Source organism: Ranitomeya variabilis, chromosome 4 (assembly GCF_051348905.1).
Source record: "Ranitomeya variabilis isolate aRanVar5 chromosome 4, aRanVar5.hap1, whole genome shotgun sequence".
NCBI lineage: Eukaryota > Metazoa > Chordata > Amphibia > Anura > Dendrobatidae > Ranitomeya > Ranitomeya variabilis.
In genome coordinates this window covers 108426818-108441091 of record NC_135235.1, presented here as the reverse complement: position 1 = coordinate 108441091, position 14274 = coordinate 108426818, and the positions used below count along the sequence as shown (strand labels likewise).

General features: G+C 44.7%; 1 protein-coding gene across 5 annotated transcripts in view; it reads left to right on the top strand.

Moving 5' to 3' along the window:
• Window positions 1-11337: 11337 nt before the first annotated feature.
• Window positions 11338-14274, top strand: part of MARCHF8 (membrane associated ring-CH-type finger 8) — a 284339-nt gene continuing 281402 nt past the window's right edge. The window contains exon 1 of one of the 5 annotated variants that reach the window (XM_077259090.1): window positions 11338-11688. The gene's annotated coding sequence lies outside the window, so the exon portion shown is untranslated. The remainder of the gene's footprint in view (window positions 11689-14274) is intronic. The other 4 variants (XM_077259087.1, XM_077259089.1, XM_077259086.1 and 1 more) reach the window with 4 other exon arrangements.

Genomic DNA, 14274 nt, shown 5'->3' with positions numbered 1-14274 from the left:
GGCTGACGCAACACTGGGGCGGAAGAAAAGCGGCGCTTGAGCTCCCGAAAGGCCTCCACAGCATCAGGGGACCAATCAGCAACATCAGCACCCTTCTTAGTCAAATCAGTCAATGGTTTTACAACATCAGAAAAACCAGCAATAAATCAACGATAAAAGTTAGCAAAGCCCAAAAATTTCTGAAGACTCTTAAGAGAAGAGGGTTGCGTCCAATCACCAATAGCCTGAACCTTGACAGGATCCATCTCGATGGAAGAGGGGGAAAAAATGTATCCCAAGAAGGAAATCTTTTGAACCCCAAAAACACACTTAGAACCCTTCACACACAAGGAATTAGACCGCAAAACCTGAAAAACCCTCCTGACCTGCTGGACATGAGAGTCCCAGTCATCCGAAAAAATCAGAATATCATCCAGATACACAATCATAAATTTGTCCAAATAATCGCGGAAAATGTCATGCATAAAGGACTGGAAGACTGAAGGGGCATTTGAAAGACCAAAAGGCATCACCAAATACTCAAAATGGCCCTCGGGCGTATTAAATGCGGTTTTCCACTCATCCCCCTGCTTGATTCGCACCAAATTATACGCCCCACGGAGATCAATCTTAGAGAACCACTTGGCCCCCTTTATACGAGCAAACAAATCAGTAAGCAGTGGTAACGGATATTGATATTTAACCGTGATTTTATTCAAAAGTCGATAATCAATACACGGCCTCAAAGAGCCGTCTTTCTTAGACACAAAGAAAAAACCGGCTCCTAAGGGAGATGACGAAGGACGAATATGTCCCTTTTCCAAGGACTCCTTTATATATTCTCGCATAGCCGCGTGTTCAGGCACAGACAGATTACATAAACGACCCTTAGGGTATTTACTACCCGGGATCAAGTCTATGGCACAATCGCACTCCCGGTGCGGAGGTAGTGAACCAACCTTGGGTTCTTCAAAAACGTCACGAAAGTCAGACAAGAATTCAGGAATCTCAGAGGGAATAGATGATGAAATGGAAACCAAAGGTACGTCCCCATGAGTTCCTTTACATCCCCAGCTTAACACAGACATAGCTCTCCAGTCGAGGACTGGGTTATGAGATTGCAGCCATGGCAATCCCAGCACCAAAACATCATGTAGATTATACAGCACCAGAAAGCGAATAACCTCCTGGTGATCCGGATTAACACGCATAGTCACTTGTGTCCAGTATTGTGGTTTATTACTAGCCAATGGGGTGGAGTCAATCCCTTTCAGAGGTATCGGAGCCTCCAATGGCTCCAAATCATACCCACAGCGTTTGGCAAAGGACCAATCCATAAGACTCAAAGCAGCGCCAGAGTCGACATAGGCGTCCGCGGTAATAGATGACAAAGAACAAATCAGGGTCACAGATAGAATAAACTTAGACTGTAAAGTGCTAATTGAAACAGACTTGTCAGGCTTCTTAGTACGCTTAAAGCATGCTGATATAACATGAGTTGAATCACCACAATAGAAGCACAACCCATTTTTTCGTCTAAAATTCTGCCGCTCGCTTCTGGACAGAATTCTATCACATTGCATATTTTCTGGCGTTTTCTCAGTAGACACCGCCAAATGGTGCACAGGTTTGCGCTCCCGCAGACGCCTATCGATCTGAATAGCCATCGTCATGGACTCATTCAGACTCGCAGGCACAGGGAACCCCACCATAACATCCTTAATGGCATCAGAGAGACCTTCTCTGAAAATCGCCGCCAGGGCGCACTCATTCCACTGAGTAAGCACAGACCATTTGCGGAATTTTTGGCAGTATATTTCAGCTTCATCTTGCCCCTGAGACAAGGACATCAAGGCCTTTTCCGCCTGAAGCTCTAAATGAGGTTCCTCATAAAGCAACCCCAAGGCCAGAAAAAACGCATCCACATTGAGCAACGCAGGATCCCCTGGTGCCAATGCAAAAGCCCAGTCTTGAGGGTCGCCCCGGAGCAAGGAAATTACAATCCTGACCTGCTGTGCAGGGTCTCCGGCAGAGCGAGACTTCAGGGACAAAAACAATTTGCAATTATTTTTAAAATTTTGAAAGTGAGATCTATTCCCCGAGAAGAATTCAGGCAAAGGAATTCTAGGCTCAGACATAGGTGCATGAACAACGAAATCTTGCAAATTTTGTACCTTTGTGGCGAGATTATTCAAACCTGTAGCTACACTCTGAAGATCCATTTGAAACAGGTGAACACAGAGCCATTCAAGGATAAGAAGGAGAGAAAGAGAGGAAGGCTGCAGTACAGGCAGACTAGCAAGTGATTCAATTAAGAGCACACTCAGAACTAGAGGAAAAAAAAAAAAAAAAAAAATTGTAGCAGACTTCTTTTTTCTCTCCTTTCTCAGCCAGTAATTTAACCCTTTTTTTTGGGCCGGTCAAACTGTCGTGATTCTCAATGGCGAGAGAACATAGCCCAGCATATATGAGAACTAGCTCTTGGAAGATGGAAACTATACTGACCATGAACTAAACCTGCCGCACAACTAGAAGTGGCCGGGTAGCATGCCTACGTTTTTTTATCCCTAGATGCCCAGCGTCAGCCGGAGAACTACCTAATCCTAGCAGAGGAAAAGACAGTCCTGGCTCACCTCTAGAGAAATTTTCCCAAAAGGCAGACAGAGGCCCCCACATATATTGGCGGTGATTTTAGATGAAATGACAAACGTAGTATGAAAATAGGTTTAGCAAAAATCGAGGTCCGCTTACTAGATAGAAAGAAGACAGAAAGGGCACTTTCATGGTCAGCAGAAAACCCTATCAAAACACCATCCAGAAATTACTTTAAGACTCTAGCATTAACTCATAACACCAGAGTGGCAATTTCCGCTCACAAGAGCTTTCCAGACACAGTAACGAAACAGCAGCTGTGAACAGGAACAAAATGCAAAAACACACAAGGACAAAAGTCCAACTTAGCTGGGAGTTGTCTAGTAGCAGGAACATGCACAGAAAGGCTTCTGATTACATTGTTGACCGGCATGAAACTGACAGAGGAGCAAGGTTATATAGCGACTCCCACATCCTGATAGGAGCAGGTGAACAGAGGGGATGATGCACACAAGTACAATTCCACAAGTGGCCACCGGGGGAGCCCAGAATCCAATTTCACAACAGCACACGTTGCGTTTTTTTTCCCGCGAAAAAAAACGCATCGCAGTAAAAAACACAGCATGTTCATTAATTTTGCGGATTTTTTTGCGAATTTCCCACTATATTATTGCATCCCAGAACATCCGGAAAAAACGCAAAAAATCCACAAAAAAACAAGACCAAAACGCGAAAAAAAAACACGATAAAAACGTATGAGGATTTCTTGCAGAAAATGTCCGGTTTTATTCAGGAAATTTCTGCAAGAAATCCTGACCTGTGCACATAGCCTAAGAGGTGAAAAGGGGCACAAAGTCTAAAATACATTAAAGGGAACCTGTCACCTCCCCCCAGGCGTTTTTAACTAAAAGAGCCACCTTGTGCAGCAGTAATGCTGCATTCTGACAAGGTGGCTCTTTTAGTTATTGGTGCTGTAACTGCCGAAATAATCAGTTTTGTAATTTGTCCTAAATACCTTTTCTTCAGTCAAGGAGGCAGGCCTTTCCCCCCTGCTGCAGATGCCACACAGCCGTCACTCAAATCCTCTTGGCGCCGGGCGCCGCCTCCTCACCGCTGTTTTGAAATGAGCCGGCGCCTGCGCTCTTTTCTCCTGCCTTGGGCAGGCGCAGTGAGCGCTGCCCGTCCTCATATGCAGTCTAGCTGACTGCGCCTGTGCGGCCGCCCTGCCTGTGAATCCCAGCCCCGCAGTGAGAATAAATCAGAAGACACTGCGGGGCTGGGATTCACAGGCAGGGCAGCCGCACAGGCGCAGTCAGCTAGACTGCATATGAGGAAAGACGGGCAGCGCTCACTGCGCCTGCACCAGGCAGGAGAAAAGAGCGCAGGCGCCGGCTCATTTCAAAACAGCGGCGGGGAGGCTGCGCCCGGCGCCAAGAAGATTTGAGTGACGGCTGTGTGGCGTCTGCAGCAGGGGGGAAACGCCTGTCTCCTTGACTGAAGAAAAGGTATTTAGGACAAATTACAAAACTGATTATTTCGGCAGTTACAGCACCCAGAACTAAAAGAGCCACCTTGTCAGAATGCAGCATTACTGCTACACAAGGTGGCTCTTTTAGTTAAAAACGCCTGGGGGGGGGTGACAGGTTCCCTTTAAAAAATAAGAAAAAAGGCCACTGCCAGTCCAAATAGCAGTTTCTAGCCCTGCCCCTTACTACACTCCCTATAGAAAAGGGGATATCATTTAAAATCTATCTTAGTGGTCCTAAAAAATATAATAACTTGTGAGAAATAGGCCTGTATTTCCTTTTTTCGTTACATTTTTCGTCGATATCAGCAAAAAAAAAAACCTGTATATAAAAATGACATTAAAAATAGGCACATATCACGAGAAAATAAGCAAAAATCATTTGAATATCCAAACAAGAAATATTTTTAGAGCTCCTGTATGGAAAAAAATAAAATGTGACTGGTCACAAATAGGGGAAAATGGGCCTAGTCTTGAACTGGTTAAAATAAGTCTAAGGCCAATCACAGCATCTTGTCCTTGACTTTAATGAGGCCGGAGTCACACTAGCGTTTTTAATATTGGTCGATAGATATATGAGTGCTTTGCGTGTAGCTTACTGCATATGTATTTTATTACTAAGTAAACTAATTTCTGAAACAAATAGCACGGGATTCCCTGAAATCTTAATAACCAGCAGAGGGAAAGCGGACGGCTGGGAGCAGATGTTTATAGCCTGGGAAGGGGGTAATAGACATGGAGCTTCCCAGGCTATTAATATCAGCTCACAGCTGTATACGTAGCCTTTACTGATTATTAAAATTGAGGACCCCCAAAAAATTACTTAACCCCTTCCCGACATTTGACGTACTATCCCGTCGAGGTGGGGTGGGCCCGTATGACCGCCGACGGGATAGTACGTCATACGCGATCGGCCGCGCTCACGGGGGGAGCGCGGCCGATCGCGGCCGGGTGTCAGCTGACTATCGCAGCTGACATCCGGCACTATGTGCCAGGAGCGGTCACGGACCGCCCCCGGCACATTAACCCCCGGCACACCGCGATCAAACATGATCGCAGTGTACCGGCGGTATAGGGAAGCATCGCGCAGGGAGGGGGCTCCCTGCGGGCTTCCCTGAGACCCCCGGAGCAACGCGATGTGATCGCGTTGCTGCGAGGGTCTCCTACCTCCTTCCTGGCTGCAGGTCCCGGATCCAAGATGGCCGCGGCATCCGGGTCCTGCAGGGAAGGAGGTGGCTTACCGAGTGTCTGCTCAGAGCAGACACTTGGTAAGCCTGCAGCCCTGCACAGCAGATCGCAGATCTGGCAGAGTGCTGTGCACACTGCCAGATCAATGATCTGTGATGTCCCCCCCTGGGACAAAGTAAAAAAGTAAAAAAAAATTTTTTCCACATGTGTAAAAAAAATAAAAAAAAATTCCTAAATAAATAATAAAAAAAATATATATATTATTCCCATAAATACATTTCTTTATCTAAATAAAAAAAACAAAACAATAAAAGTACACATATTTAGTATTGCCGCGTCCGTAACGACCCAACCTATAAAACTGTCCCACTAGTTAACCCCTTCAGTAAACACCGTAAGAAAAAAAAAAAAAAAACGAGGCAAAAAACAACGCTTTATTACCATACCGCCGAACAAAAAGTGGAATAACACGCGATCAAAAAGACTGATATAAATATCCATGGTACCGCTGAAAACGTCATCTTGTCCCGCAAAAAACAAGCTGCCATACAGCATCATCAGCAAAAAAATAAAAAAGTTATAGTCCTGAGAATAAAGCGATACCAAAATAATTATTTTTTCTATAAAATAGTTTTTATCGTATAAAAGCGCCAAAACATAAAAAAATGATATAAATGAGATATCGCTGTAATCGTACTGACCCGAAGAATAAAACTGCTTTATCAATTTTACCAAACGCGGAACGGTATAAACGCCTCTCCCAAAAGAAATTCATGAATAGCAGGTTTTTGGTCATTCTGCCTCACAAAAATCGGAATAAAAAGTGATCAAAAACGGTCACGTGTCCGAAAATGTTACCAATAAAAACGTCAACTCGTCCCGCAAAAAACAAGACCTCACATGACTCTGTAGACCAAAATGTGGAAAAATTCTAGGTCTCAAAATGTGGAGACGCAAAAACTTTTTTGCTATAAAAAGCGTCGCTGGTTTCACACTTGCGTTTTTGTCTGCAGCGTTTTTTGCACAAAAAAACGCATGCGTTTTTTCCCTATGTTTAACATTGAAAACGCATGCGTTTTTTTGTACGGGTTTGGTCGCGTTTTCAAACGCATGCGTTTTTTTTCTGCATGCGTTCATTTTCAGAAATACAACCTGCAGTATTTTCTTGCGTTTTTAAGCACATGCGTTTGCATTAAAAACGCATGCGTTTTTATCGAAAAAAAACAGAAAACACACTGAAAAGCCACCCACCACCATCAAGGTGATAAAGAGATCCAAACCCTAACCCTAACTCTACCCCTAACCGTTTAATGAACATTTTCTGACAGTCATAGTGCCACGTATTTCAGTGCCACATATTTCAGTGCCACGTATTTCAGTGCCACGTATCACGTATTTCAGTGCCACGTGTTTCAGTGCCACGTATTTAAGTGCCACGTATCACGTATTTCAGTGCCACATATTTTAGTGCCACGTATTTAAGTACCACGTATTTCAGTTGCACGTATTTCAGTTGCACATATTTCAGTGGCACGTATTTCAGTGGCACGTATTTCAGTGGCACGTATTTCAGTGCCACGTATTTCAGTGCCACGTATCACGTATTTCAGTGCCATGTATTTCAGTGCCACGTATTTAAGTGCCACGTATCACGTATTTCAGTGCCACGTGTTTCAGTGCCACGTATTTAAGTGCCACGTATCACGTATTTCAGTGCCACGTATCACGTATTTCAGTGCCACATATTTAAGTGCCACGTATTTCAGTAGCACGTATTTCAGTTGCACGTATTTCAGTTGCACGTATTTCAGTGCCACGTATTTCAGTGCCACGTATTTCAGTGCCACGTATCACGTATTTCAGTGCCACGTATTTAAGTGCCACATATTTAAGTGCCACGTATTTAAGTGCCACGTATTTCAGTCACGTTTAGGGTTAGGGGTAGGGGTAGGGTTAGGGCTAGGGTTGGAGGTAAAGTTAGGGTTAGGGTTGGGGCTAAAGTTATGGTTGGGGCTAAAGTTAGGGTTTGGATTACATTTACGGTTTGGATTAGGGTTGGGATTAGAATTATGGGTGTGTCAGGGCTAGGGGTGTGGTTAGGGTTACCGTTGGGATTAGGGTTAGGGGTGTGTTTGGGTTAGGGTTTCAGGTAGAATTGGGGAGTTTCCACTGTCCAGGCACATCAGGGGCTCTCCAAGCGCGACATGGCGTCCAATCTCAATTCCAGCCAATTCTGCGTTGAAAAAGTAAAACAGTGCTCCTTCCCTTCCGAGCTCTCCCGTGCACCCAAAAAGGGGTTTACCCCAACATATGTGTTATCAGCGTACTCGGGACAAATTGAACAACAACTTCTGGGGTCCAAGTTCTCTTGTTATCCTTAGGAAAATAAAAATTTGGGGGGCTAAAAATCATTTTTGTGGGAAAAAAAAGATGTTTTATTTTCACGGCTCTGCGTTATAAACTGTAGTGAAACACTTGGGGGGTTCAAAGTTCTCACAACACATCTAGATAAGTACCTTGGGAGGTCTAGTTTCCAATATGGGGTCACTTGTGGGGGGTTTGTACTGTTTGGGTACATCAGGGGCTCTGCAAATGCAACGTGACGGCTGCTGACCAATCCATTTAAGTCTGCATTCCAAATGGCGCTCCTTCCCTTCCGAGCTCTGTCATGCGCCCAAACAGTGGTTCCCCCCCACATATGGGGTATCAGCGTACTCAGGACAAATTGGAAAACAAATTTTGGGGTCCAATTTATTCTGTTACCGTTGTAAAAATACAAAGCTGGGGGCTAAAAAAATCATTTTTGAGAAAAAAAAAAAATTATTTTCACGGCTCTGCGTTATAATCTGTAGTGAAACACTTAGGGGTTCAAAGCTCTCAAAACACATCTAGATAAGTTCCTTAGGGGGTCTACTTTCCAAAATGGTGTCACTTGTGGGGGGTTTCAATGTTTAGGCACATCAGGGGCTCTCCAAACGCAACATGGCGTCCCATCTCAATTCCAGTCAATTTTGCATTGAAAAGTCAAATGGCGCTCCTTCCCTTCCAAGCTCTGCCATGCGCCCAAACAATGGTTTACACCCACATATGGGGTATCAGCGTACTCAGGACAAATTGCACAACATTTTTTGGGGTCCAATTTCTTCTCTTACCCTTGGGAAAATAAAAAATTGGGGGCGAAAAGATCATTTTTGTGAAAAAATATGATTTTTTATTTTTACGGCTCTGCATTATAAACTTCTGTGAAGCACTTGGTGGGTCAAAGTGCTCACCACACATCTAGATAAGTTCCTTAGGGGGTCTACTTTCCAAAATGGTGTCACTTGTAGGGAGTTTCAATGTTTAGGCATATCAGGGGCTCTCCAAACGCAACATGGCGTCCCATCTCAATTCCAGTCAATTTTGCATTGAAAAGTCAAATGGCGCTCCTTCCCTTCCAAGCTCTGCCATGCGCCCAAACAATGGTTTACACCCACATATGGGGTATCAGCGTACTCAGGACAAATTGCACAACATTTTTTGGGGTCCAATTTCTTCTCTTACCCTTGGGAAAATAAAAAATTGGGGGCGAAAAGATCATTTTTGTGAAAAAATATGATTTTTTATTTTTACGGCTCTGCATTATAAACTTCTGTGAAGCACTTGGTGGGTCAAAGTGCTCACCACACATCTAGATAAGTTCCTTAGGGGGTCTACTTTCCAAAATGGTGTCACTTGTAGGGAGTTTCAATGTTTAGGCATATCAGGGGCTCTCCAAACGCAACATGGCGTCCCATCTCAATTCCAGTCAATTTTGCATTGAAAAGTCAAATGGCGCTCCTTCCCTTCCAAGCTCTGCCATGCGCCCAAACAATGGTTTACACCCACATATGGGGTATCAGCGTACTCAGGACAAATTGCACAACATTTTTTGGGGTCCAATTTCTTCTCTTACCCTTGGGAAAATAAAAAATTGGGGGCGAAAAGATCATTTTTGTGAAAAAATATGATTTTTTATTTTTACGGCTCTGCATTATAAACTTCTGTGAAGCACTTGGTGGGTCAAAGTGCTCACCACACATCTAGATAAGTTCCTTAGGGGGTCTACTTTCCAAAATGGTGTCACTTGTAGGGAGTTTCAATGTTTAGGCATATCAGGGGCTCTCCAAACGCAACATGGCGTCCCATCTCAATTCCAGTCAATTTTGCATTGAAAAGTCAAATGGCGCTCCTTCCCTTCCAAGCTCTGCCATGCGCCCAAACAATGGTTTACACCCACATATGGGGTATCAACGTACTCAGGACAAATTGCACAACATTTTTTGGGGTCCAATTTCTTCTCTTACCCTTGGGAAAATAAATAATTGGGGGCGAAAAGATCATTTTTGTGAAAAAATATGATTTTTTTTTTTACGGCTCTGCATTATAAACTTCTGTGAAGCACTTGGTGGGTCAAAGTGCTCACCACACATCAAGATAAGTTCCTTAGGGGGTCTACTTTCCAAAATGGTGTCACTTGTAGGGGGTTTCAGTGTTTAGGCACATCAGGGGCTCTCCAAACGCAACATGGCGTCCCATCTCAATTCCAGTCAATTTTGCATTGAAAAGTCAAATGGCGCTCCTTTCCTTCCGAGCTCTGCCATGCGCCCAAACAGTGGTTTGCCCCCACATATGAGGTATCAGCGTACTCAGGACAAATTGTACAACAACTTTGGGGGTCCATTTTCTCCTGTTACCCTTGGTAAAATAAAACAAATTGGAGCTGAAATAAATTTTGTGTGAAAAAAAGTTAAATGTTCATTTTTATTTAAACATTTCAAAAATTCCTGTGAAACACCTGAAGGGTTAATAAACTTCTTGAATGTGGTTTTGAGCACCTTGAGGGGTGCAGTTTTTAGAATGGTGTCACACTTGGGTATTTTCTATCATATAGACCCCTCAAAATGACTTCAAATGAGATGTGGTCCCTAAAAAAAAATGGTGTTGTAAAAATGAGAAATTGCTGGTCAACTTTTAACCCTTATAACTCCGTCACAAAAAAAAATTTTGGTTCCAAAATTGTACTGATGTAAAGTAGACATGTGGGAAATGTTACTTATTAGGTATTTTGCGTGACATATGTCTGTGATTTAAGGGCATAAAAGTTCAAAGTTGGAAAATTGCGAAATTTTCAAAATTTTCGCCAAATTTCCATTTTTTTCACAAATAAACGCAAGTTATATCGAATAAATTTTACCACTAACATGAAGTACAATATGTCACGAGAAAACAATGTCAGAATCGCCAAGATCCGTCAAAGCGTTCCAGAGTTATAGCCTCATAAAGGGACAGTGGTCAGAATTGTAAAAATTGGCCTGGTCATTAACGTGCAAACCACCCTTGGTGGTGAAGGGGTTAAGGTCCCCCTATAATTAATCACCAGCAAACGCCTGGCACATATTAATAGTATGAGAAGCTCCATGTTTATTAACCCCCTATAACCATCTGCCGCCAGCTGTCGGCTTTCCCTCTGCTGGTTATTAAATTTCGAGGGATCCCACGCCATTTTTTCCAGAGATTTAATTATTAATTAAATACATGTCCAGTAAGCTACACAAGTCTCTGCACTGCAAACTACTAGCTGGACTGTCCAGTCTGGTTTTAATGGGGAATATTATTTTAATTTTTGGGATGCTTTTTTTTCTTTTTGTACATTAATAAAAATAAAATTGTGTTTAATAAACCATATTATTACTATTATCGTTATTTTATTTACAGAATTATATGTAGTATTAAACCATATTATTACTAGTCGGCAGTAACTGAAGGTTCTCAGACTTCGCTCTCCATCCTAGACAGCCCCTTTAATTAAGGGGATAGTCACGGCTGCCATACACACGACAAAGAAAATTTGAAGCTGCCTTTGATATGGATTTTAGAGAAGAATCCGCCGGTGAAACCAAGTCCCAGCCCTCAGAGAGACCATACAGGACGGCGGAGTGCTGACATGTAGGCTTGTTATGAGCAGACGTTGTATTCCGCCCTGAATCCCGCCCCGTCAGCCCTCAGCCCGGCAGGAACAGGCGGACACTGACAGACGCGCACAGTCCTTATCTCACTGCGCCGTGCACTAGTCGGCAGAGCAGACTGAGCGAGAGACGGACGAGGCTCCTGTGTACTGCGCTCTCATTGGTCACCTGAATGTGACGTAACGCATCGCCATTGGCTGGTGCTGCTGCTCGTCACCAAACACACCTGGGCTGTGCACTTCCCCGTGCAGCGAGCAGCTGATCGGACACAGATCGTCACGTTCCGTGTGTGGATGGTGATTACACGCCGCGAGTCAGCTGTGGGCGCCCCGGGGACCGCTCTCCTGCTGCACACTGCTCTCCCAGCGCTGAGGACTGGGGATGACGTCACCGCGGGAAACCTTCTTATAACAACAGGTCAGTGTCCGCGCCGCAGAAGGAGTGCTCCCTGGAGCCTCAGCGGCACTACAAGTCCCAGCATTGCGCACTGGTTGTGGTTACGCTTTATATGCGCAATCTCATAAATAGATCGTGTGCACCAACTCTGCTCAGTGAGGCTCCAGTGTTCCCGGTGTCATGTGTTGCTATGGCATCAGTGGATGGCACTGGATCAGCCTCACTGCACCACATGGGCACGGCGAGCAGGGGAGGGGGCCAACTTGTAGCCCCTAGATTACACCCCCGCACCCCGCTTTCAGACCCTTTTTTATTTATTACTTTCAGTGGCTCGTATAAATTACCGTATATACTCGAGTATAAGCCGACCCGAGTATAAGCCGACCCCCCTAATTTTGCCACAAAAACTGGGAAAACTTATTGACTCGAGTATAATCCTAGGGTGGAAAATGCAGCAGTTACCGGTGAATTTCAAAAATAAAAATAGATGCTTCATGCCGTTCATTATGGCCCCATAGCTGTGCCATATAGTGCTCTGCACCGTTCATTATTGCCCCATAGCTGTGCCATATAGTGCTCTGCACCGTTCATTATTGCCCCATAGCTGTGCCATATAGTGCTCTGCACCGTTCATAATTGCCCCATAGCTGTGCCATATAGTGCTCTGCATCGTTCATAATTGCCCCATAGTTGTGCCATATAGTGCTCTGCACCGTTCATTATTACCCCATAGCTGTGCCATATAGTGCTCTGCACCGTTCATAATTGCCCCATAGCTGTGCCATATAGTGCTCTGCACCGTTCATTATTGCCCCATAGCTGTGCCATATAGTGCTCTGCGTCGTTCATTATTGCCCCATAGCTGTGCCATATAGTGCTCTGCACCGTTCATAATTGCCCCATAGCTGTGCCATATAGTGCTCTGCACCGTTCATTATTGCCCCATAGCTGTGCCATATAGTGGTCTGCACCGTTCATTATTGCCCCATAGCTGTGCCATATAGTGCTCTGCACCGTTCATTATTGCCCCATAGCTGTGCCATATAGTGCTCTGCACCGTTCATTATTGCCCCATAGCTGTGCCATATAGTGCTCTGCGCCGTTCATTATTTCCCCATAGCTGTGCCATATAGTGCTCTGCACCATTATTTCCCCATAGCTGTGCCATATAGTGCTCTGCACCGTTCATAATTGCCCCATAGCTGTGCCATATAGTGCTCTGCACCGTTCATTATTGCCCCATAGCTTTGCCATATAGTGCTCTGCACCGTTCATTATTGCCCCATAGCTGTGCCATATAGTGCTCTGCGCTGTTCATTATTTCCCCATAGCTGTGCCATATAGTGCTCTGCGCTGTTCATTATTGCCCCATAGCTGTGCCATATAGTGCTCTGCACCGTTCATTATTGCCCCATAGCTGTGCCATATAGTGCTCTGCGCCGTTCATTATTTCCCCATAGCTGTGCCATATAGTGCTCTGCACCATTATTTCCCCATAGCTGTGCCATATAGTGCTCTGCACTGTTCATAATTGCCCCATAGCTGTGCCATATAGTGCTCTGCACCGTTCATAATTGCCCCATAGCTGTGCCATATAGTGCTCTGCACCGTTCATAATTGCCCCATAGCTGTGCCATATAGTGGTCTGCGTCGTTCATTATTGCCCCATAGCTGTGCCATATAGTGCTCTGCACCGTTCATAATTGCCCCATAGCTGTGCCATATAGTGCTCTGCACCGTTCATAATTGCCCCATAGCTGTGCCATATAGTGGTCTGCGTCGTTCATTATTGCCCCATAGCTATGCCATATAGTGCTCTGCACCGTTCATAATTGCCCCATAGCTGTGCCATATAGTGCTCTGCACCGTTCATTATTGCCCCATAGCTGTGCCATATAGTGCTCTGCACCGTTCATTATTGCCCCATAGCTGTGCCATATAGTGCTCTGCACCGTTCATTATTGCCCCATAGCTGTGCCATATAGTGCTCTGCACCGTTCATTATTGCCCCATAGCTGTGCCATATAGTGCTCTGCACTGTTCTTTATTGCCCCATAGCTGTGCCATATAGTGCTCTGCACCGTTCATAATTGCCCCATAGCTGTGCCATATAGTGCTCTGCATCGTTCATAATTGCCCCATAGTTGTGCCATATAGTGCTCTGCACCGTTCATTATTACCCCATAGCTGTGCCATATAGTGCTCTGCACCGTTCATAATTGCCCCATAGCTGTGCCATATAGTGCTCTGCACCGTTCATTATTGCCCCATAGCTGTGCCATATAGTGCTCTGCGTCGTTCATTATTGCCCCATAGCTGTGCCATATAGTGCTCTGCACCGTTCATAATTGCCCCATAGCTGTGCCATATAGTGCTCTGCACCGTTCATTATTGCCCCATAGCTGTGCCATATAGTGGTCTGCACCGTTCATTATTGCCCCATAGCTGTGCCATATAGTGCTCTGCACCGTTCATTATTGCCCCATAGCTGTGCCATATAGTGCTCTGCACCGTTCATTATTGCCCCATAGCTGTGCCATATAGTGCTCTGCGCCGTTCATTATTTCCCCATAGCTGTGCCATATAGTGCTCTGCACCATTATTTCC